Source organism: Ambystoma mexicanum, chromosome 13 (assembly GCF_040938575.1).
Source record: "Ambystoma mexicanum isolate Mex_15411 chromosome 13, UKY_AmexF1_1, whole genome shotgun sequence".
NCBI lineage: Eukaryota > Metazoa > Chordata > Amphibia > Caudata > Ambystomatidae > Ambystoma > Ambystoma mexicanum.
The window spans coordinates 69,002,946-69,028,878 of record NC_090938.1 but is presented as its reverse complement, the minus strand read 5'-3'; positions in this window follow the sequence as shown (position 1 = coordinate 69,028,878).

Sequence of the window (25,933 nt, the reverse complement as noted above, 5' to 3'; positions counted from 1 at the left end):
GTGAGTTCTCTCATACTGGCTGCCTAACACGATATGTGTATGTATTCTTCTGTACAGATTTTAACATTGCATTGACATTCCCCATTCCTCGAAATCCAAAGCCACACCAGGTTTTCAGGATAACCATAGTGTTTATCAAAATTGTTAAACAAAGCACAATTCCCCTCAATGCCAACTGATGTATTTTTGTTGTGGCTAACCTGAACCTATTGAATGGACTTTGCTTCTGGGCTCCAGACGTGCACATGCTAGTATTACATGATGGACAATCAACTCGTGTATTAAGAAAGACCGGTTGAATTTGTTCCCAGCTGAAGAACAGCTGTTAGTATGTATCTGGTCGGTTATGCTTTTGAAAATGACCATCTGCGTGAAACATCTCCTAAATAGTCTGTAATTGGCTTTCAAGTGTTTAGGTATGCATGCGTGACTATCTTACCTCTGCTTACCCAAGGAACTCAGAAAATCCACATATTAGTTATGTCCATTATCGATTGCAGAAAAAGATGCAACTAAGGACGCCCGTGTGCTAAAGAAATCTACAGCACAGTCTTCGATCTCGGTCCATGTCCAAGCCATTTCAGTGAGAGGCGAGACATTTATACCTTATCAAACTCTTCATTTTTACCCATGGGGGAGCGCCTTAGGATGCAATTAGGCAGGGACAAGCATAGCGGGTACCATTATGATAAGGTCTGCTTCTCAATTAACTAATTACTAGAGCAATTACATCCACACCGAAAACCCACTGAGTTGTAGTAATGAGTTATTTGAATTCAGCTAATGTTGTTATGTGCTCATGTGACTCATTTGACTATTGTGAAATTAATTCTGCAGTGCGATGCAGCTGCTCCCTCCTCTTGGAGAGTAGCTCCCCACTCTATGGTTAGGGCAGGGGAGCTTCGGTTTTTTTTAAAACTGCACCAGAAACTCCACTTTGTTTCAAGCTGCGATTTATATTCCGACTGAGAGACACATACTAGAGCAGAAAAGTTGTTTTTAATCAATTATATTTACCCACAGAATTTAGGCAGAAAGGAGGCTTTTAAGCAGAATCTGATTAAGGACAGCTCATGTGTCTTGAGATGGTTGAGTCTGTCTTCAGTGTCCAGGATAAATAAGAACATATTTAAACAAGGAACAGAATTGTTGGTAAAGGAAAAGATACTTTTTCGTTTGGTTTTGGTGCATTGGTCGCACTCTAGCGCTCTAGCACTCTAACGCTCTAGCACTCTAGTGCTACCCACTCTAGCGCTTCCCTGTTGTCCGACCTATGCCTCTGGTTACATGAGAAGAAAGAGACATGGTGAAAGAATAAAAGTTGGTTGGGACAAACAAAAATGCTTGTGGCAAGCATTGGCCAGTGTGCATAGTGTTATTTATAGTGTTTTTCACCTGTCAGACCAGGCAGGAGATGGTGTTTTCTATCGTGTTGTTTTGTATGGCAATGTATTATATTTATTGCGAAACAAGCAGGAGTTATTGTTACATCATTGAGTGGGCTGAGGGGTTAGCAAGATGTTTTAGAATGTATGACTGCAGCAAACCAAGAATTGTGTGTAAGTGGGATGGGAACATATCTAATGGGATAGTTTAGGAGGCTAGAGGGATGCAGGTCTCTGGGTGTTTGTGTAGTGGTTACTGTGATGCACTGGCTTGCCTCGTATCCTCCATTTTGAATGCAACTACTGAGAAGTAAGGTGCATGTCAGGGAAGGGGGAGGGTATTCATATAGAAAACCAGTAATGTGAACACTGCGCACCTTCTCAACGACTCGTGACAACTTGCATTGTGATCCCTACCTAGCATACTCAAAATAGTGCCCTCCTGGCAATGTTCACCAGCATCGGGTGTGAGCCCACATGTTGAAGGAATTTCACCAAGAGAATGGGTTCTACCCCATTACCATTTGCTTCCTTTAATAGATGGTGTCGAGGCTGGAGGGGAGTATATGTACTTCTGCCCCTATATGGTTAGGATAGAGGCACAAAGCACCCTAGCCAAGGTTCTTTAATGGTAGCAATGGACGAGCAACCAAGGCTGAGACTCAAGGGAGGTGATGCAGGCAGGTTCTTGGGTACAGTGATTCCCTAAGCCACCACAAAGGAATGTCCACACGCTATGTTATATGCTAACACAGTTCTTTTATATAAAATAATGTTCAAGTAAATGTATACATATAAGAAATATACTTTGTGCGTTAGTCAACATTATCATTATACTAGAGTGTCTTGGCTTTACTCAACAAGAACCTTGGAGAAGGGACCCCCTTAAAAGAAGGAGTTGCTGGAATGTCGATGTTGAGCAGGAGAAGGGAACAAGCAGTGTTGGGAAGGCAGCCATTTGGACAGTCGTGGTGGTCTCCGTTGGTGAATCGTTTCTCCGGCTGTGGATATCCCACGAGGTGAAACTTGCTGTGGGCTTCGACAAGGCTTACACAAAGAGGATAAGACCCTTGGAGTCTATTAGTGACATTCGGTGGTGACAGGTGCAGTGGCAGAAGTAGGTGTGAGGTTTCGTTGTTTCACGGTTTACCACTATTCAGTTATTTTTTGCTGTAGTCGCAGCACAGATGTTAAAATGCCTTCTGGTGACCTGAACATGACAACTGGACTGCCCTGTGGACCACCACCAAATCTGGACCCTCAGGACATCTTATTTGGAATTTAGTGGCAGGAAAACCACTGGCACTCTGAAGGCAGCAACCTTGAATCTTCTCCAGCATGGAAACGTGGTCAGATGTCATGGCAGTGATGCAACTTGAAGGATTCTTTAACCAAGTGGAACTTTGGCAGCTTCAGGCATCAGTCAGCACAATGCCACGGCACCCCCTCTTCCGGGTCATACACATCAGCTTGGCGTCCAGTGGTCACAAACACTCTCCAGACCCTGGGCTGTGTAGATGGACTTCTTGGGCTCCAGATGTCCAGGCACTCCTCTTCTGCACTCACAAATATACCTTCTACAGACGGCAGGCACTCAGGAATGGCTTCCAGAATACTTCAGATGATGGTCAGCAGTTGCACAATGGTCCCTCGTAGCTCGGGAAGAGGTTGCCCATCTAGGTCTTCTCTGGTTCAGTCCTCTGAACAGCACTGCAGCCTTTGGATTTGTTAAAGAGTTGCAGCAGCAGACTTCTTCCTCCAGCTGGAATCCAGAGAACAGCTTTTTCAGGTTTCTGATTTCATCTCATGAGCAAGGAGATGAGTGTGGGAGCCCCTGTTATACAAAAACAATCCCCATTCACTCATCCAGCCATGCACACACAAGTGCATCCATGCAGGCAGCACCAAATCAGGCTCACAGGGATTCAGGCCATTCACCCAAAACCAGACACCCAAAGCACAGAATGTGGATTGGAGGCTACTCCTGAGCCTTTCAGCACACTGCACTGTATTCACTCCAGTTTCAGTCAGGGCGAGCTCAGGGAATGTGTCACACAACCAAAACCAGACACCCACAACACATAATGTGAGTTGACTCCTCACTCCATTCATACAAACTCCACCCAACGGTGGGCCTTCAGCACACGGTCCCTGGAGAGGCTCCAGCCAGTCTGGCATGGGCTTCTACACAGTACCTTATGTGTTTCTTCCACCCAGCATCCAATCAGGGGAAAAGAACAGAGACAGGGTTCGTCATGACTTTGAGAAAACAAAGTTTATAGGAAAAGGAAACCAAGAAACCACAGTCGCCATCTTTCCTTTGTTCAGGAATCCATTGATTTCTATTGTAGGGCCTGGGTATCCAAAGATAGAGTGTAGAGGTGCAGGTCAATGCCTTCTTCATGAGTTCCCGCCCCTGACCACTGATATGTTGGAACAGCAGCCGAAGGGCCATGCCTGGGATCCCTTGTGTAATCCCACTTCCGCATTGAGTGTATGAGAGACATTATGCACTCAGACAGCCATACAGAATGTAGTTCCACACTGAAGGTGTACAAGGATGCCACATGGAAGGATGTCAGCATGCACATTTGGACATCATGGAACATTAAGTTAAATCTGACCAGGGCAGAGTGATGTCATAAGGAAGATATACAAACCTGTGCTGAAACGATATGATAATACTTAAGAGTGACAATGTAAATGAAGCACCAAGAGAAATATGTACTTAAAGCTAAATTAATCATAAAGAAGAATTAAATAGCTTACTAGTTGATAACTGTAAATACACAGTAACTCAAGATAGAAGAGATATATAGAAGCTTGCTATAGAGGGATATATAATGTGGCAAGGATGGCCATGATAGGAAAATGGACGCAGGCTCATGTCAAATTCAACCAAGCTACCTCAGAGACAGACCAAGGCTGCAGAATCAGGAGACGCTGGAAACATAGTTCCTGTGCAAAACAGCAATAAGTTGAGGATGGCCTAGGATCAAGGATACTATTTCAAGGAATAATTGAAACTCACAAGGAGATTTACACGGATGAGCCCTGAATATGAGACATTCCTCTTATATCAAGGAAGAAGAAAACATCTGCAACACCCAAAGGATTGGACAATTAAAAGTGTATGAAATCGGTGTTAGATAGAGTGAGCAAATCTCTAGAGGCCAAGAGGAGCAAGAGTGCCCGCATAATTGAATCAAATGGCAGTAAATAAGAAGCTGAAATGGACACATATGTGGTCTCTTCGAAGACAAGGGCATTTGGGTACTGTTCACCAAAAGGTAAAAGGAAGAGCTGAACTTCCAGAGTTCCATGTGAACCACAGAACCTTTGTGGATGTGACTTTAGGGCTCAAGGTTACAAAAGTTACCTTATCTCACTGTGAGGAATTTGAACATCTGGACAGGGAGTGTGCGCTCACATGCGCTTTTTCTGAAATTTTGTAAGAAATAGAATGAAGGGAGAACAACCTTAGGAAATGTGTGAGGATAATTCACACACATTTTCCTATGCCCGCTGCACAACAAACACTTAGTCAAGTATACTCTGTAAGGGACACAGCCTACATGTGCAGTCCCCACTGTCACATTTAGCTGGAATGTGACAGCCACATGTACATCAAAGCATCTCAGGAAGGGGGGAAGGCAACACCTTCCTACTGTCATAGCCAGCCTGATTAAATATCAAATTCTCCATGGATCCGCCCTGTTCTATTGTCAATGTTATGTGTGGTGACAGCACAAACTGATGAGAGTTAAACGAAAGCAGGCCTACGAAGAGGCCTGGCCACAGAACTAACACAAGGGACAGGAAACTAACACCTCTTTGATATGCAATGCCAACTTCAATGTGGCTCCCTCCCATCTGTATGAAGGGCAGTGGATGCCATGTCTGGAACAACTGTTTACAGTAAGCAACCCTGCAAGGGAACCCCTTTTCAGAGCTAAGAAGTGTGTTATTTGATGGAGACAGAAAGTCTGTTGTTGTGACAAACAGCAAGGAAGACCCATGCTTTGATCAGGAGTCACAGAGAGCTCAATTAGCCTGAAAGACACTATGACCCACAATAGACAGGAAGATGAGTGGGACTTAGCAGTACATGTTGTCACCCTTTACCTTTCCTGTTGCAAGGCACTCGGGTTATGACCTCAAACATAACAGAGTATTGTTGGGGGGAAACCCAGAATTGTTTCATTAAGGTAGGCTTAGTTTGCACCAATCACTGGGGCCCATTGGCTTTAAAAGAGGGTTGAACCCATGTTTTGGCAGATCATGCAATGACTTTGAAAGTAGTAAGAAGAAGGATGTGTTTGGAACCTGGCTGAAGGTACAGTCTGCATTGCAGATTCCGCCAGTGAAGGAAGGCCAGGATTTCATTTCCAAGAGTGAAGCAAGATCCCTCCCCAAAACATCTCACATGGAACAGAGGGAGATACTAGACTCAGAGCACCCATCCAGCAGCTCCAGAACTGGAACCCAGGCATCCCTGATAGTTTCTGCCAGCAAGCTTCCTAGGTGGGAAGTGCCAGAGTGTCTCTGAACAAACGACAAGGCCGTTGCCAGCAAACACTCTCCTCAGCTTTGGGCCATCCGCCTTAAAGGATGACATGAGCCTTGCGAAGAAGCTAGGAGGAGTGCCACAAGAAGCATCAACCAGCGTCCAGCTTTTAAGGACATTTTCGAGGCAGTCGAGCCCTCAAACCGTGATCGTCTGTACCACTGACTGTTGTCATGCTGCAGTCACTAAAGCCGTCCAAGACGCCTCAACCAGCATTCCAGATCTGCCAGCCTCCACAGAGACACTTCTTTACCCTGAGCTGCCTTGTTGGCCTGCCTGTAGCAGTCCGTCCAGCCTCGCTTGACAAACTCCCTGCCGTCTGATACCCGCAGCCGTCTCCCATCTTGAATTCTGTCGGAGGAGCTGCAAAGTGTCCTGAAACCGACTCAACACTGTTGAGCATCAAGATCATCTGAAGCACCAGGTACATTGTGGTTTTGTCCCCTGGTCCTTCTCTGAAGGCCCTTAGTGACATTTATGATGCCTTGCTCCCCTTGGTGCTGAAACCAAATAACCTTGAACAGTTAAGACTGATTACCTTACCACTACCCTACTTGCAGTATCCAGAGTGCATCCCTTTCCTTTATGAAACTGTCTGATGTAATAATAATTAAGTAGATATTTTTATACAACCTTGAATGGATAGTTCCTTTTATCATTGGGCAATAATTATATTTTTGCTGTGTTGCAACTAACCAAAGATACAGGACCTTGCAGAGGTAAGCCTGCCATTCCACCCACGTTACCAAAATTGGACAAGGAGGTTTATAATTTACATGTGTTTCCAATCAGTTTGGTTCCCTTCTGGTGTACTAGAGGTGTGGGGCTGATCGATGGTTTTGAAACCGATGATCATCCCCGGACACTGGTGCCCCAGAAGTTGATTAATCACACTAACACCTTGCTTTGTAGGACTAAAGTGCATAGCCAGTATGTCAACCTCGGACAGATGCCTGCGATATCACTTCCTATTATGTCACTTCTCATGACATTACTGGGTCAAAGGTTGCACCATAAGTTTCACCCCCACCACACTGGTAAAATATAAAATTGTCACCCCTGATCTCTGTATATATGGGGTCTTCATAACTTTGGTCATGCTTCAACTCCCCCAACTCCACACTTCCCCCACCGCCACGGCCCACATCCCCTTCTCTGTCCTTCATCTTCAGCTCTCTCCATTGGCCATCCTCATCCTCCCCCGGACCTCTTTCTTGCCGCATTTCCCTCCAACAGCTCTTAGTCTAAACTGTCCTATTCCCTCTTTTTCTCTCATTACCCCATTCCACGTGACATATTCAGTTTTACCATTCTAAACTTGACCAGGGCAACCTTGTTAAAGACATGGCGTTTAAGGTCCACATCACGTTGCATGCTGGGCCTTGAAGTCTTACATTTTACACTGTGCATTGAAAATGTTGCATCCAGGAATTACGCCAGTGGTGCCAGTGAAAAAAAAAACAAGGTGCCACTTTGCCTCTGTGGACCCGTCTACCATTTATAAATCTAGCAGTAAAGACAGTTCTCAAAGCAACTTTCCGGGGCATCTATCACTATCTGTACCCTGGAAAAAGCTCAAGCATACACAAAGTGGCCGCTAACCATCACACCCACTAGTATCTGCTCTCCCAACCCCCTCCATCCGACCTCAAGGTATGCTCCTTCGGGCATCAACACATGACCCATATTAAAAAAGCATTGGCAAAGGCCATAGTTTTGGCCTTTGTGGATGTGTATTTCAGTTGTACGTTGATGGGTGGGAATGCAGAAAATACATGGCCCATACATGCCCACAAATATACTTTAAATGTTCCAAAAAGGAGTGTAAGTTAGTGTTTGCACACAAATATAATTATTAATCGATATAGTAAAAAGACTTCCCTTCACTGTTTCACCACAAAACAGAAGTGTCAGCACGTATGTGGACACAGATGGCAAAAAGCCAATGTCTAGCTATTAGAAATTCTTTGGTTTTTCAAATACTCTGTAATTATTCTGGGGTGTCCCCTTTTATTTTCTGCATGTTTTCCTCCTTGGATTTTTCTGCAAAGAATGTGTGTTGTTCTTGATATGAAAAAGTAATATACTTGTTCCTATTTGACTGTGCTTGTCCTATTGTAATCACTTGAAATGTATGTTATGGAGTCTGCATCGATTCATTCTATATTTAATGGTCACAAACTGTTAACACTGCAAACCATCCCTCCAACCACCTGCCACAGGCTACAACCAAACACGTTGTAATTGTTTATTTATACAGTGCTTATACAAAGGTGGAGTGCTTCAAGCACTTCAAGGCGGAAAGGAAACAAGGGTATACAGTAATCATGCTTAGGCTTTGAAGTTTCTGAATGAACTAACAGAAAACGAGTGCATAAAGTGTTACAGTTGCGACCAAGCTAGGGAGGGTGAACTAAAAAGCAGGGGGGGACAGGACAGATGAACTAACTAGTCCTGGTACATTTAGGTCATGCAGCGTGCAGATGGAGATGCGAGGAAGGGACCTGGGGGGAACAAACACGTCCAGTCCAGCAGGGCCCTGAGTTAAGTGCAGAGAGATTGCCCCACTCACGGAGCGTAAGATGAAAGTGCAATAATGCTGAACATAGTGCAGCGGCCCAGGGGCAAGTGCAAAGGACTGGTGGGGGTGGGAGCTGGGACCCGTAAGGCTCTGGAGGTGAACCAGGCAACCAGTCAGCAAAAACTGAACAGAGTTAGGGAGAAGAAGGAGGAAGAGGGGTGGAGAAAAACAGAACCGAGGTTAGAAGGGGAGAGGGAGAGAGAAGGAGAAAGAGAAGAGGAAGGTCTTGAGGAGTTTCCAGGTGCTCCAGCTTAAAACGCTCACTCCCTGTGAAAATGTGATCTACTTTGCCTGATTTGCATAACATCCCCCCTTCACTCTTAGTACCTGGCAGACAACTGCACACAAGATGGTCCCAAGCCCAAATAAACTGTGTTCCCTCATTAACAGACACAAATGACGAGCGTATCACCTAGTCACTCGCCATCAGCACCTATTTACAACCAACCTGACTGTCATACGGAGAAATACTCGTCTCAAATCAAGAACTAAGGCCTTTACCAAAATAACTCAACATCACCCCCTCCATACCCCAATGTACAAACACTTCAATACTACATCCAGCCCACCTTCCAGTCCAGACTATCATGCAGGACCCCTTGGGATAATTGCCATGAGTATATCTGAGCCTATTAACACTAACCGGAACTCTGTCAGACCCTCTTTGGAGTAAACAGTTCCAAATGTGGATCCCCCATTATGCATATCAATGACTAATGTTCTTATTAGTGACGATTTCACAGCACAGCTCACTATACCTCTGTAAGCAACAGTCTACACTACCACCTATACAGAAATAAAACCTATAACTCTTGCCAAAGCACCTGCCTTACCCCCCCCAGAACATACCCTTAACATGTTCCCCCTCTGATGACTAAAAAAGGGATACTAAAACTCACATTAATGGAGCCCTTATTAATGCTAGATCCCTCCTGTCCCATGCCCTCGACATATCCAACCTCATCACTTCCAATAACCTAGAACTCCTGGCAATCACTGAAACATGGCTGCACCCAGCCACTGGCCCAGTCCTCTCTTTGACCATCCCAGATGGATATACCATCATCAGGAAAGACAGACTGGTATCAAAAGGAGGTGGAGCAGCTATTATCGCAAAAAACTGCCTACCTAACCGAGAAGTCCCTATGGTTCCATGTGATAATGTCCCTGCAAATGTTTTTCCATACAAGAATGCCGCTGTTCTTTTGCAACAACATTATCATATGGAACCTGTGGGGGACACCCCTGCAACCCCCACTTTTTCTGAATGCAGCGGGGGACACCCCTACAACCCCCACACCGATTTACCCCATATATTGTCCCCATAAATAATGTTGCCTATGCCATTTCCCAGCGACTATATGTATGGCAACACTATTTATGGGGACATATTTCCTGATTTCGTCCCTAACAATCTCTCCTATCAGGCAAACCGCTCTCAATCAAAATCTCTTTATTAGCTGCAGCCACCCTTATAATCCGCTTACTCTACAGACTCCCTGACACTCTGCTTTCCTTCAAGGAATATATTGTGCAACTCCTCTAAACCAACACCAAGCCATCTTCCAAAATCATCCTATTTGGGAGATGTCAAACTAGGCTTTAATTACCCCTGCAATTCCCAGGCACAAGCCCTTGCCAACACAATTGTAGCAAAGGCTTCTCCCACGGAATCTCAAGCCCTACTCATGACAAAGGCTGCAGGCTAGATTGGCTAGCAGATCTCAACTGCAGCACCAATGCATTAGCCAACAATCCTTGCCTGTGGTCATCAGACCGTATTGTCTTCTCATTCACCATTAATGATAAAGTACAATCAGATGTCCTGACTCTACCAGCATCAGCCTTCCTTTCAAGAAACTCATGCAGCATCACTCCAGACAACCTACTCCCCTTGCTACAACCTCTAACAGCCTTTGCTTACACCAATTCCGACCCTACAACTATGGTCACACTATACAATCAAACTCTCCTAGAAGCCATTAACAAAGTAGCACCACTGCACAAACATGAACCCAAACCAAAAGGCCACCTAAACTATTGGTACACCACAAGTCTCAAATCCATACGCTACTCAAAAAGAACGGCTCAGAATGCCTGGAAAAAATATACTTTCAGACAAGAACAAACAGTTCTTTGATACCCTATCCAAAAAATACAAACAAACTATATGTTATTATTATTCTTCAAGCTAAAGGCAATAAATACAATGAGAGAATTGAAAAAGCTAACTCAGGCACGAGAGAGATTTTTGCCATACTACGTGAGCCCAAAACGTAGCTCTCTCTCCAGACAACTACATCAAAGACCTCCCCTGGTGCAGGAATATCCAAAATGCCCTCATCAATAAAATCTCCCTACTCCAAAACAAAATCACTTCTAAGAAAATTAAACTCGTGCCAGCCAACCAACCACTAGACCAGTGGCCCATGCCCCTTATCACCACTCCCTGTTTTGAATTCACACCGGTCATGACGATTGAAACTGCCAAAATTATGAAAGGCCTGAAACCGTCCAGATGTCAAGGAGACATATGCCAGCCTCTTTCATAAAAGATTGAGCTGAAGAGCTTGCCCCTTCATCACAGCGTTGATTAATAACTCATTCTCTACTTGTACCTGAGAACCTAAAAGAAGCCTGGGTACTCCCACTCATCAAAAAGCCCACATTACATGCCAATGTTCCCACAAACTACCACCCTATCACAACTGTATCATTCCTCCTCAAAATACTAGATAGAGTGCCTATCTGCAAATACAAAAATATCTGGAAACCCACAGCCTTCTCGGCCTATGCCAATCGGGCTTCCGCCCTGGTCACAGGATGGAAACTGCCCTTCTGGACTTAAAGGTTCAAATGGATGAAACCAAAGACAGGGGTAACATGGCCATCCTCCTCTTACTTGACCTCTCAGCAGCTTTTGATTTGGTAAATCCCAAAATTCTCTGCCAACACCTTGACTTAGTTGTTCTCTGCCAGCACCTCGTGGAAGCCATAACATGGATAGAGTCTTTCTTGTACAACCGTACAATGAGAGTGATCCCCACCACCGCAGCAGGCCCCTCCCCACCAAGCCCCAGTCACGTGTGGCTTACCTCAAAGCTCACGTGTCTCTCCTACACTCTACAATATATTCACCAAACCATTTTTTTGACCTCCTAGACAAATTGGGCGTGAATTACACCAACTACGCGGACAACACCTTAATCCTCCTATACATTACTTGCAACTATACCAAAATAATTTTCGCGCCTTGAAGCTAAGTGCATAGGCACATTATAAATGCCATATCATATCATATCATACCATATCATATCAAATCATATCATATCATATTATTCAATCGAACTGAGCAAAATGTACCATACTATTCAAGCCTGGATGGCGCAACACACGCTTTTCCTTAATGATGAGAAAACGGAACTGCTCCTCATTCGTGCACAATCATGACTAAACACATGCTCTGACTACTAAAAAATCTTTACTATTGACGGTAACATCATCACCATGGCCAAAGAGGTAAAAACCTCAGGAGTATACCTAGACTCTACACTATCTCTAACGAGACAGGTAAATTCAATCATATCGTCTGCAGCATACATCGCTAAACTGATTAACTTCTGCAGGCCCTTCCTGACCACCGACAACTGCATCACACTTGCCATAGCCCTCACACTTTCAGATAAATGCTAACATAAAGTGCTTAGTAGCACTAAGCACTTTATGTTAGCATTTATCTATTTACCTTTGAGCACACAAATATGGCATTTTGTATGCATCACAGTGCAGTAAAGGTTTGCTTTTAGAATTGTTTATGCTCATATCCATTTGTATGATGTTATTGTGTGATTCAATTTTATTATGTTGGAATTTTTGATATTAATAAAATATGTTTAAAATGATTTAATTACCGTACTGAGCCTATTCTCCCTTGCACTATTTTGAGTTGATTGAATTTCCTTTAAATGTGTTTTCCCCGTGTGACTACCCCTTCTCATTTTTTTAGGAAATGATGTTTGACAAAAGGTGCACGTCTGTCCAAATGTTCTCATGTTATATTCTAATGATTCCATTGTGCTCATGCAGCTCATTGTTTCTTTACCTTCTGAAATAAATAATCATGTTCACCTGATAAATTCTGACTAGTTTGCATAATATGTTTTGGGGCTGTGTACCCTGTTATCAAGTGCTACAAATAAACATGGCTTAGAATTGTTTTTATGTTAATGCTTACCATGTTTCACCAAACATCACTCAAAGTCTTACCATGAAAGACTGAGATAAAGGTGAAATAATGCGTTGTATGCTGGGAAATTAAGTCTTAGAGACACTGACAGAGAATTTGAATCATTTGGTGCATATTGGACCATAACATCTTACACCGAGCCAACCTCCAGGAAAGACCATAACAAACAGTGGAACCATATGATGCATTCTGGCAAACACATTCAAAGACTGAGCCAAGCCTAGGAGAACCAGACTTACACATTCAATAATGTGATGATATGATATGATATGATAGGTTATTTATAATGCGCTTAATACCCAGAGGTTTCTAAGCACAGACCCGGGGATTGAACCTGTGTTGCTCCATGTCGTCTTGCTTCCAAGGCGAGCACGTTGCCACTGAGCTATCCTTCCGAGATGCATGCTGGGAAATGAGAAAGACAGAGAGAAAATTGGAGTTATTCTTTTTTGCAGACTTGGAACTGAAGTGTATCATTCATGTATCATCTGTCAGGCAGGGATATAGACTTAGAGATAGAGAAAAGGGGAGAGAGAGAGAGAGAGAGAGAGAGAGAGAAAGAAAAAGAGAGCGAGACAGAGAGAGAGAGAGAGAGAGAGAGAGAAAGAGAGAGAGAGAAAGAGCATTTGAATCAATCAAAGCTTATACGGGGGGCTTTGCTTGACGCCATGGCTGATGGCCCCTGATCTCAAACCTCCCGCACGCGACACCTTTTCACAAATGCCTGTGGTGTCCCATTAACCTTCTACTGAAAATGTTTTCATACCTGGTTGTTGCCTTTCTTCTTGGGCTTCGAACAGTGTCACGTTTCTGGGCACTGCTGATCCACACGCCGAAATAAAGCTCCTGACCTCCGCGGCAACAGCCATCTGTCTGGTAAGCCAACACATCTGAGGAGAAACTCAGCAGGCCTCGCCAGTAAACACCAGATGTCTCCAGAGTCAGGCCTCTCACCTACGCCACCTGCTGGACAGAAAATAATAGGCACCAAATAAAGTGGAAAAGAAAGCAAATAAAGCGTAAAAAAAGCCTAATTTCTGTCAGCAACAATTGTATTATCCTGCAGTGATCATTCTTATATTTATTCCTAATTTATCATTTGGTTGTGGTTGTTTGTCATTCTCCCACCTTCATATTGCTGTAAACTTGACTGAAATATCACCTTTGCTATCGCTCACAACACCACCAAAGTCATTTTCCTGGCCGAAACCCTATAGTCTCGGGGATATTACAATTGACTATTCTAAAAAAAACATCATGGCTTCGGGAAACCACAATCATCCCAGCCACACTAAAAAGACCCCAAGGTGATTCTCCTCCAACATCCATCTCCGCTGATCCCAGCGTGGAATTACTATTACTGGTGAAATGTCTTTAAAGCCTTTCATTGAGACTACCAATTTAAAACTGCAACAACTTGATGACAGATGGTGCACGTTTGAAAATAAAATGGAGGATGTGGAAAAAAAGAGTAAGCATGGTGGATGATCTCTCTCCCAGAGTAATATCACTCGAAAATGCTGTCAAAGACCTCCAGAAGCACAATGAAGAACTTGAAAATCAAGTATGAAGGAATAACCTTTGTATCTCAGGTCTTCCAGAAGGATGCGAAGGGAAAGACGCTGTCTAGTTTCTGCAGAAAATGCTTTCAACCCTTGTTCACATTGCACCGGACATCATCCTCAATATTCAATGGGTGCATAGAATTGATCCCCTAAAATCTGCTCATGTGCTCTATCCCATGTGATGTACTCTTATTGTTTTAATACTGGAATATACACTGTTGCAGCTTATTATTTCCAAAGCTAAAGAAAAAGACAAACTTATTGGCAAGGCAACATGGTTTACATTTCTCATGATGCTGCTCAGAAAACTGCTCAGCAGCAAAAGGAATTCCTCTCAGACCGTCCTGCCATTAAGCAACTCAAAATTAGATAAGTTCTTTTCCATCCCTGCTCCTTCAAAGTCACACATAGCGGGAGAACGTCTGTCTTTGATGATCCTGCAGACGTCAAATCCTTTATAAGATCCCTACAGGCCAACAGCATGGATACTTCTACTCTAGCTGTGCCCTCTACGTCCGGCACCTGATTCTCTACCCAGACTATTATACCTCATTATTGTATTGTTCTTGTTTATCGCTGTGGGCATTAACATCATATTCAGTTATTCTGGATATAGTTTACGGGTGTGGTTTTTGTGGTTCGGGTTCCCTTCATCCTGTAGGACTCATTTGGAAGTCTGGCCAGGGGTCACTTAGCCCTCAACTTCGCTCTGTTCATCTCTCTGTATCAACCTGACACCTATCTCATCACCTATTTCTTAGTACCTCTCACTCTCTTCATCTTACTCTACATCTCTTGTTCCTCTGTCATGTCATACAAATGTCAAGTTTTTTTGTCTCCCCATATTCCTTGTGTATCCTACTGATGTGTCGAGCTGATTCTTAAATAGCACATTACACACGCCATGAAATTGATATGCTTATTTTTTTTTCATTATTACTCTGTGATGGGAATTTCTCTTACTCAATTGCTATGTCTAACATGAATTGTTCATATTTACCCTTTAAATATCGGTAGTAGATAAGTGGATTTAAATGCATATATATGAATGTGAAAGGGATTAACAAACTAATTAAGATGTGCAAAGTTCTTTCAGATCTCAAAAGATGTGATCCCTCTGTTGCCTTGATCCCGGAGACCCACCTGTCCATGATCAAATCAATGAAACTGAAATCTCTTTGGGTCCAAGAAGTAATCACCAGCCCTTCCCCAGAAAAGAAAATGGTGTAGCCATACTCATTAATAAAAACTCCTAAAAGATTATAAATTAAAACACTGAGAACCATAGTAGGTGGGTGCCGGTTAAGCTACAAATTGGGGCTAATGTTATATCTGTTATGAATATATATGGTTCCACTGTGCCAGATCCCAATTTCTGGGAACTCAGTGAAACAAAACAACTTACAATCTGGCCTCACTAACCTAGTGGTCTGTGGTGACTTTAATAACTGTCTTGAGCAATTCATGGATAGGAGCTCCGGATGTGTCTTCTAAGGCTCCAAATCCCATGACTCAGTTATCTGCTGCATCTCAGAGATTGGCTTGACAGAAACTTGGAGACTCTCACATCCCACAGACTTTGACTTCACGTTTCGCTCACTGCATCATGATTCCTTATCACGGCTAGACTATGGGCCTCATTACAACCTTCCAGTCCGGGACCGTGCAAAATCCGTGACGGCGGTAAAAACGTTTCCGTGTCCGCAAGGTTGTGGAAAAACCGTCCGATTACACACTGTCGGTCGCGCGCATCACACAGACTCGGAAACGTTGTTACCGCCGTCATGGAAAACCCCACGGAAATGGAAATAACGCAGCCACAAGTGGCGCAAAACCCGTTTCCGCCTCCGCCGCCACGGACACGGAACCGGAAATACCATGATCGCCAAAACAGGAAAAAGAGAGGCGGCCATCATATAAAAGCACAATCCATTGCCATCCAGAGCCAGCACAAGCACAATCCTAACTCTGAGAAGCCAAAAGGGACCACCAGCATGTCTGCCAGGATTCCTGCTCAGAGGCAGCGCAAACAGCGCTTCAGCGAGGCAGAGCTAACCGTCTTGGTGGAGCACATTGTGGACAATGCGGAGATGCTGTTCAGCGCTGACCAACGGCGTGCCACACAGCAGCGGAGGAAGGAGGTGTGGGCCGAAGCTGCACGCAAGTGCACCGCTGTGGGCGTGGCAGTGAGGAGCGTGAAGGACTGCCACAAGCGGTGGGACGACCTGAGGCTGAGGGTACGCAACCTCATTTCCACGCACCGCCAATGCAGCAGTGGGACAGGCGGAGGACCCCCTTCCCCACTGAGGCTGCAAGCATGGGAGGAGCATTGCAGCAGCGTCCTCCACCTAGAGGGAATCCATGGGATCGGGGAGGCTGAGGCAGGAGTGAGCCCACCTGCAGATGCCGGTAAGTGCCCAAACATGAATGCCACATGTAAATATGCAGTTGTGAGTACTGGGCCAAAGGACCCATTAACAACCCCCCCCCGGCAGTGCATGTGTGGGCCAAAGGACCCATTAACAACCCCCCCTACCAGGCAGTGCATGTGTGGGCCAAAGGACCCATCATGATCCGTATGGCAACCAATATCACAGAATGCATACAACAGCAATCAGATGCATGTGACTAACACTATTCAATGTACAATCTTAATGACGCATGTGATGCACCCATCTGCCACCACAACAACACTAATTGCATGCCCTTTGTGTCCCCACAGCCGTTTCAAGTGACAGTGATACTGCACAACAGGCCAGCCAATCTGCACCGGCAAGTACACAAGCCACCGCCACCACACAGGAGGATGCTGCCGGCAGTTCTGCACCTCTGGCCACATTACCAGCCACTACAGATGTGCGGCCTACCACCACGACCGACATCCCCACCGTCTCCACACTGGCTGAGTCTAGACAGGTGCCACGGCAACCTATCATGGCCACCCAACACAGCACCGAAGGCAGCAGCACTGCAGAGGGGGCGGCCTGCAGTAATAACAGTGCCCCACAAGAGCACTCGGAAACTGGGCCACAGGGGGAGATGCCCACATTGGAAGACCTGGGCTCCTTCCATGAGCTGGGGTTCAGGCCCACATCACTGGGGAGTCCCATGAGATCGCCCACCCCATCCATGGCCGAACTGAATGCCCGCATGCAGCGGATGGAGGACCAGCAGGCTACCCTCACCCAGCTGGTGGAGAGGCAGCAGGAGGAATCCAGGCGGGGAAGGTAGTTTTGGGGGTTTGAACAATGGGGTCTTGGTGGGGGTGGGCACGTTTGGGTGGTGGGTGGCCCCGGGTGTACAGCTTCCCTAACCAATGCAACTCCTTCCCTGTTATTATTACATCAATACATCACCATTTCGAATCAAGACATACATGTGTGGACATTGATCATTTATTTTGCAGTGCAACTATTAATTCATTGTCGTCACCATGTTCGCGCATTTCTGTGATTGTGCTGTGACTCAAAAGTAAATGCGAATCAGGGCATCCCGTGCTCTCTGGACATCATGTGGACCCCCAGGGGGAGGCGGTGCCATCCCATCCCCATCTCCATCCCCATCCCCATCTCCATCCCCATCCCCATCCCCATCTTCCTCATCTGCGTCTGGTGGCATTGGGATGTTCCTGCGCAGGCATATATTGTGCAGCATGGCACATACGAGCGTGATTTTACCCGTCTTCACTGGGCTGTACAGCAGTGATCCGCCATATCTGCTCAGACAGCGGAAACGGGCCTTCAGCAGTCCAAATGTCCTCTCAATCATTCCACGTGTGCGGATATGTGCCCTATTGTATGCCTCTTCATGCCTGTTCCTTGGTCTCCGTACAGGTGTCATCATCCATGGCGTGAGTGCATATCCCGCATCACCTACATGGGATGTAGATGGGGGAACATGTCAGTGTTCGTGGCATCATGTCCCCATCTGCTGCTGTGCATTCTTGTATCATCATTCATTCATGCATATGTACCATGCAGTGTATGGAGGTATGTTTTGGGCATCACGATGTATGTCGCTGACTGGATATGGGCCCACACATTAACTTGCATGTTTACTGTGCCCTGCGGGTGACATTTGATTGTGTGCATGTCACGGTGCAGTGTTGTCCACACATGGCAGAGTGACTCCACTGTACGGAAGTAGTAAATACACGTCGTCTCATTTACACGCCTCTCGTGCCTTTTGAGGCAGTGTTTCAATTGAGGGTGGGTGTCTGCAGTGGCACAGGGTTCATGGGACAGTGACGGGATTGCCTGTGCCAGCGTGTGCACGGGCACATTGTGGTGCCCTGTCATGTCTTCCTTCATGATGTTTGGCATCCGCTGTGTATTTGGTAGATGGAAGGGGGGTGATGCATGTGCGGTCACAGCGGCACACTCACAATGCTCATTGGCCTGGACACACACACACCACTTTGACAGGGTTGTAGCATCGTCAGCTGTACTCACCCAATAGCCATGTGCTTTGTCCAGCATAGCGTTCCATGTACCGTGGCAACGTGGAATTCCGCAGTACCATTGAGTCATGTGATGAGCCTGGGAAACGTGCGCAGCAGTGTGTAATCAGTTGCATGGCATCACAAACCATCTGGACATTCAAAGAGTGATACTGTTTCCTATTGCGGAACACCGCCTCAATTGCATGTGGTACTGTCAGCTCGACGTGGGTGCAGTCAACTGCGCCTATGCAATTTGGCATGCCTGCTATGGCATGGAAGGCCAACTTGGTGGCAATGACCTCGGGGAGGGTGCGGGGTAGGGCTATGTGTTCCGACACATGGCGCAGCAGGGCATCCAGTACCTGTACCAGGATTTTGGAGAAACAGGGTTGTGATATGCCGTGCAGCTCACCAACCGTGTGTTGATAGGTGCCAGTGCCAAGGAAATGCAGTACTGAGACAACCTTCAAGAGGGGGGGGATGGCGGTGAGGGTGTCAATTAGGCTGCTGATGTTGTCCTCAATCATGGCGGTGATGTGCAGGATTGTTGCACGGTCCAGCCGGTATAGTGTGTGGATCTGTCCTGGGGTGAGGTTCAAGGGTGAGGCCCTGATGCGTGCTATTGCTGGCTGGCGGTGGGGTCGGGCTGGCTGGGCAATGGGGTTTGCCATAGCTGCAGGGTTGGCTGGTTGCCGCCTGCGCCTCCTCCGCCTACGCCTCCTCCTCTGCGCCATTACTGCCACCATGTGCAGTGCTGCCTGTTGGTTGAGTAGGCCCAGTCCCAGTGCTACTAGACCTGCTGCCTGCATGGTTCTGTGTTGTGTTGGGCTGGGTGGGGCCCTTTTGTGGGCTCCCAGTGACCTGCTAGGTCCAGCTGGGCTGATTTGGTGCACCTGTGCCCTGATTCAGTTCAGCAGGCAGTGTATAACGCCATGTTCGCGGTGGCGGCGGTTCCGCCACCGAGATCACGGTATTTACGCCATTTTTTTGCCGGTATTTCCGTGTCCGCGCTAGTTGTGATGGTCACGGTGTTTCGTGTTGACGGTAACGGAGGGGTTTCCGTGCAGACGGACTTAACGGGACCCCTATTTCCGCGGTGGCGGTTTAGGGTGGTGCTATTACCGGGGCCGCGGGTCATGATTGGGCGGACATGGAAACGGTGCCGGTATGGTTTTACCGGCAGTGTTAATTCCGGACCGGAGTACTTGTAATGAGGCCCTATATCTTTATTACCAAGTCACTGTCTCACACTGTTCTTGATTCTCGTATCCCCAACATTGTTATCTCTGATCATACCTCTTTTATTAACACCTTTCATTTTCTTAATATCTGCAAACACTCCAGCAGATGGCGCTTCAACAATATACTATTACAAGACAATCAATTTATTAAGTCATTTACCAGTTTTCAGCAGCAGTTCTCTCTTTACTATAAAGATGAAGACACCTCTATCGGTAACAACTGGGAAGCTTTTAAAGCACCACTGAGAGGACATGCAATTCAGTAGGTTAGTAGAAAGAAGAAAGTACAAAGAATATCCACTCAAGAAATCAATCAGGCAATCAGAGATCTTAAGACAGGTAAATCACCTGGTCCTTATGGCCTATCTCGTGAGTTCTTTAATCACTTTTACAATATTGTATCGCTAAACTCTATCACTCTTCACCTACTTCACTAACAAACATGCTTCCTCTGGGTCATTTGCTAAAGCCACCTTAGTTCTCTTTCCTAAATCTCTACAAGATTCTGACCTTTCTAAAACCTAGAGGCCCATTTCCCTAATAAATGTTGAATGCAAGATATTTGCAAGGATACTTGCCAACATAATCAAATATTTCCTCCCCAACTGAATGAAAGCAGATCAGGTTGGCTATGTAAAAGGGAGAAGCATCTCTTGAAATCTCTTATAGCGTAAAACAAAACAGATAAACAAGGTTACGCTGCCATAGCGCTTGAGGCGGAAAAAGCTTCTGATTGGTGGGCTCGGAATTCTTGTTCCAATATTTACGCTGTCATGGCTGTGGGGAGGGCTTTATCTCGCTGGTCAAACCTCTATACTCCAATCCCAAATCCTCTATCTTTATTAATGGTCAATAATCCTACTACCCCCTTAAAAGGGGGACAAGTCAGTGCTGCCCACGTTCATCCATTTTATATGTTCTATCTCTTGAGCCTTTATTACAAGTATAAAAAGTGACAACCAGATTCCGGGTGAAACTTGTGGTGAACAAGAACTTAAAAGCACTGCGTATGTCGATGATATTCTTATTCTCCTAAAAAAAACAAAATATCATATTCCAAGCCTATTATCAGTCCAGAAGGATTTCTATTTAGCCTCTGGATATACATTAAAAATAAGGACAAATCAGAGATCTTACCTCTTAACTCATTCTGCCTCAAACATGAAATTGATATGTTCGGCTTGAAATGGTGTGACAATTCACTTAAATATCTAGATCTTCTCTGTACCTCTCCGACTTGGAATACCATACAATTAAACTCTTCATCTCTTCTCCTTAGACTCAAGGAACTAACCCCTTTTTGCACCCCCGTATATCTCTCTTGGTGGTTGTGTCCTGAAACTATCATGATGCTTTCACCCATCCTTCTCTATTATTTACAAATGCTCCATAATCCACTCCCCATATCCTTTGTTTCTGCTATCAACTCTAACCGACTCAATTTCTTATGGCGTATTGGTAAAAATAAAAGAATTGCTGCCGGCAAGCTTACAGTGCCCTTTGAGCATGTCGGCATCAAGTTTCCATACTTCAAACGCTACCATGATGCATTCCTAATTAAACAATCATGCATCTGGCTTGCCTCCTCTGAAACCGAGGACCTCCCTTCCTGGTTTGGTCTTGTAAGGGAATTAACTACACCTATCAAAACCCAAGCTTTGATTTATATATTCAGATCTCTATCTTCTAAGCTTACCAGCCAGATCATAGCTGCTGTTTCTGCCCTCGAAACCTTTCTCTTCCAACCTACTTGCTCGCTGACCTTCAAATTCTCGCCAGTTCTATGGAACAACATACAGATCACATTCAATTGAATTTCATTTTATAGGAAATCCTGGATCAGCAGGGGTATTAGATTCATTCATCAAATTTATCATGCTACAGGCTGGGAATCTTTCCAAGATCTGAAAGAAAGATTCTCCTTACCCTCATCAGACTTTTATAACAAATGAATTAATGCTTGCCTTAATAGCTTTGATCATTTCACTCAGAATGAGCTCATTCCCAACCGTACAAGAATCCTGTTCATGGCCTCTACACTCAATATCAAAGCAGCCCAATTTTATAAATTACTAGGTGTCAAAGACTCTCCTAGTGATAGATGGTCTATCCAAGTTCAATGGGAAACAGATGGTGGGAAGCGGTTTGACGACATAACCTGGAAATTACTCTAGGATCATAACTGTCTCCACAGCTGCCAACATATCGCAAAATCTTTTTTTTTCTTTCCTCACAGAGCCTTTAAAACCCCAATGCACCTGTTGAAAACTAAATTCGGCCCAGATGGAAACTGTTGGACTTGTGGCAATATTTGTGGATCCTGTAGTCATATATTTTTTCAGTGCCACTTTTTTCAGGCATTCTGACACAAGGTCTGGTCTCTCCTGAACATCATTTTCAAAGTCAATTCTCCCCTAACATTCTTGAACATACTCCTGGGGAGCATAACCCTTGAAAGTGGAAACAAAACCACATCCAGCCTATGGTCTTTATGACTTATTTATTGCGGTCGCTATTAAACTTATCACTGCCAACTGGAAAGATTCTGAAAACGTATCAGTCAAAGGTTGGTCGAATAATGTATGTCGCATTCACAGATTAGAACACTGTATGGCAATGCTTCTTAATGTCAGATTCAAACACAATGTTAATTGGTCCTTTTTTACTGAATATCTCTATGTTCAAATGGTTCATGAATATCAATTGCTTCAATGTTTCAAATAAATTATTTCATGTGTATTCTTCTAACCTTTACCCAACTTGTAATGTTCTGAATGCTCCCCCCTTACTTGTATCCACTCAAATCTCTGTTCGACCTTAGTATGTCTACCCCTTGTTCGTCCAATCATAATCATCATATGCTGATTAGATCATCAATCTCATTGACCATAAATCTGTACTACATTGTTCTAACACCCTCATTACTGGACGGTTTCATCTATCCATTAACATTATGCATTCTTCTTTTGTTTATGAAATACCTTCTAATGGATGTATCTAATCATTTGCCTCACTGTTATTACTATTAAATGATCAAAACAAATCATTAAACAAAAAATATCAAAGCATATTCATTCTTTAGGGGAATCGGAATAATTCCTTGTCAACTGCGTGAAACAACCTCCAGGCAAGAACAAGCACAAAAAGACTCTGCCAGAGAATTTGATTCCTGCGTTGTAGCCTGTAAACAAAGTATGATGCCAACACATAGTCTATAAGACTGAATGAAGATATCAAGAACCCTATATAATGTTTCAAGGTGGAGAAATGAAGACCAAGTCCAGTTTATGTACATGAACGAAAGTAGGAAAGAAGTCAAAGCTGTAGGGTATTTTGTGGAGATTTGGGGCCTGACGGTATTTTATTACCGCCGAAAAATAACTTAGCAATAATCACTCTTTGTATTCAGATTTGGCCATGTGCAACAATAATACAATGGACATGCATTATTTCAGCACCCAGACCTGCATATTTGGTATACGTGGTTGGTGGTATTTTGGTGAGCATAATTCCCTTGTTTTATTTGTGGCCCCAATGTCCAGAATCCCTTATCTTTGCTTAGATTTTTCGTGTGATCACTAGAGAGACCTCAGACCTACATTTTAGGAATACCACATTTTCAGTGATAGTGTTGGTGTGCCACCATGGGCGAACTCACTGACTTATTTACGACAGAGAGCTATATATGGTAGTCTTGTGGTAATTTCCACTACCTTATATACGGTAGGGAGCTATGTTCAGAGAGTCTCTCTTCCCGTTGGCTCATGTACCTCCAACAAGCTATGCTACAGTCACTCACAATTATTCATACTGATTCTGACATGCACACATCTGTCTTAAAATGACCATTGCACTGTTTAAAAATCTCCCCACATCATCGGCATTGTAATGGTAAATAGTAAATACACTACCCGTCTGTTTTCAAATATTTTTCTGTATTATAAAAGTTGCATTTAAACACGATCTCATTCTTTACAGAAATAAATAAAATGGTACAGTAAAAGCATTGTCTATGACACACTGCAAAGAGAGTGGCGGAGAACAGAACTCAAATTGCAACATTGGTATTTGATTAAGACACGCACAGGAATCCCCTTTCCTACACTGACTGCATATTTTCGTGCACACACGGCTCCCACGCTTATGTAATTACCTTATCTGTTCAAAGTTTTCTTCAGCTGTTCTCCTTCGGAATGTGGTTCCCTTGAAGATTAACCCCAGTAAAAGGATCGCCTTTCCTTTTCAAGCCGGGGTCATTGCCTGGAATTCTTAGCTTTTTCAGATAGGAATGCCTCCAACCAGGAAAAGGTCTTCCTCCCAGCTCTGCCAAATCTGGACTGTAGCAGGACGCAGGAATCTGCATTCAGTCAGGAGTCCCACAGCCAGGTCTTCTCCCCAGCAGTGCAGAAAAATGTCTGCCTGTCTTTTTCCCCGATACTGCCCACTAAAACTTTCATCCCAGCCCTCTGTATGACGTGTCCCAATGAAATCCATCATCTCTCATCCTCCTACTCTCAACAATAGCTTCGCTTATACATTTGCAATTGTTGCAAATCTGACTTCCTTCTTCCTGCAGTTACTGTGCACAAAAACACGGAGAAACAGGCAGAGAAGAGAAGAAAAAAAAATCTGCACACACATTTAAATGGCTTTCAGAGTATGCCTAATTCTGCAGTGGAGAACACATTTTATTAGTGGGTTATGTTAAATAAGGTTTTATTAGTCAGGTTAATGGTTAATAGGTTAGCTGTTAATTTTCAAATGTGTCTCTCGCACCATAGGCATTTCAGGTGAAAATAGTGTGCATTTTTAAATGAGCACGTGTGCTTTTAACTGTAAAAATAGATTTGCATCTTATAAGTTAAAATCGTTTTTGACTGAATAGTCTGTCTTTCCTTGTTAATCAGGTAACCCATATAGCAATGCACCGCACCCTTGTGGTGGTGCTGCGAAAAAAATTGCTACCTGTGCAGTAGTGCTGTACTCTGTACTGTAACACGCCAAATATCCTTACATATACCCTCCTTTTGTTTTTAGAACTTGGCTACAATCCAAGCCAATTCCTAAAAACAACTTGTTCTCTCTTTTTTTTTTTACAATATAGCAATCCAACAAAATGAATATTCATGTGCATCAATGAAAAATTTGCAATCAACATTTCATCTGAGTCCATCAGTTCATAAAATGTTCCACATTTGCCTTCTCAGTGGAAGTGGCATTACTTTAAGTTTAAATTTTCCAAGTCAATTAAAAACAACGAAATAAAACAACTAACTAAAACAAATAATTAATATAACAAATTAAAATAAATAATTAAAATAATAAATACGTGGAACTTCATATGCCGGAACTTCTGTTTTGTCTCTTTTGGTATGTCCCGACCAGCGATGTTATTCGGTTCATTCGAGTACTCTTTCATCTTGGCAATCTTGAATCCACAGTAGTCATCTCTTTTGGCATTCCGGTTATTTTGTCTTCACCTCCACCTGGAGGCAGGCATCTTTTGGTCTTCATCCAGGGGACTCCAGGACTCCATCGTCTCTCCCGTGGGCTCTGATCTCGGAACCTCCGATCAAATAATGTTAATTGTCTAAATCAAAATAGAAAATAAACAAATTAAGTACATAGCATAATACTAACTTCATCCTTTTGCCAAAAATAAAACATGCTTGGTAAAAATATTTCATTTTTTTTTTTTCCTGAAATTAAACACAAGTTAAAAGAAAACAAGCAGATATTCAATATTTAACACACTTTCTCTCTGCACACCAACCATGAGCTTCCATTATATGTGCATTTATTTATTTATTTATTTATTTATTTATTTATTTATTTATTTATTTATTTATATTATATATTTTTACATATATTACAGTGTTTATGTACCATCATAACAATCAACTTTTT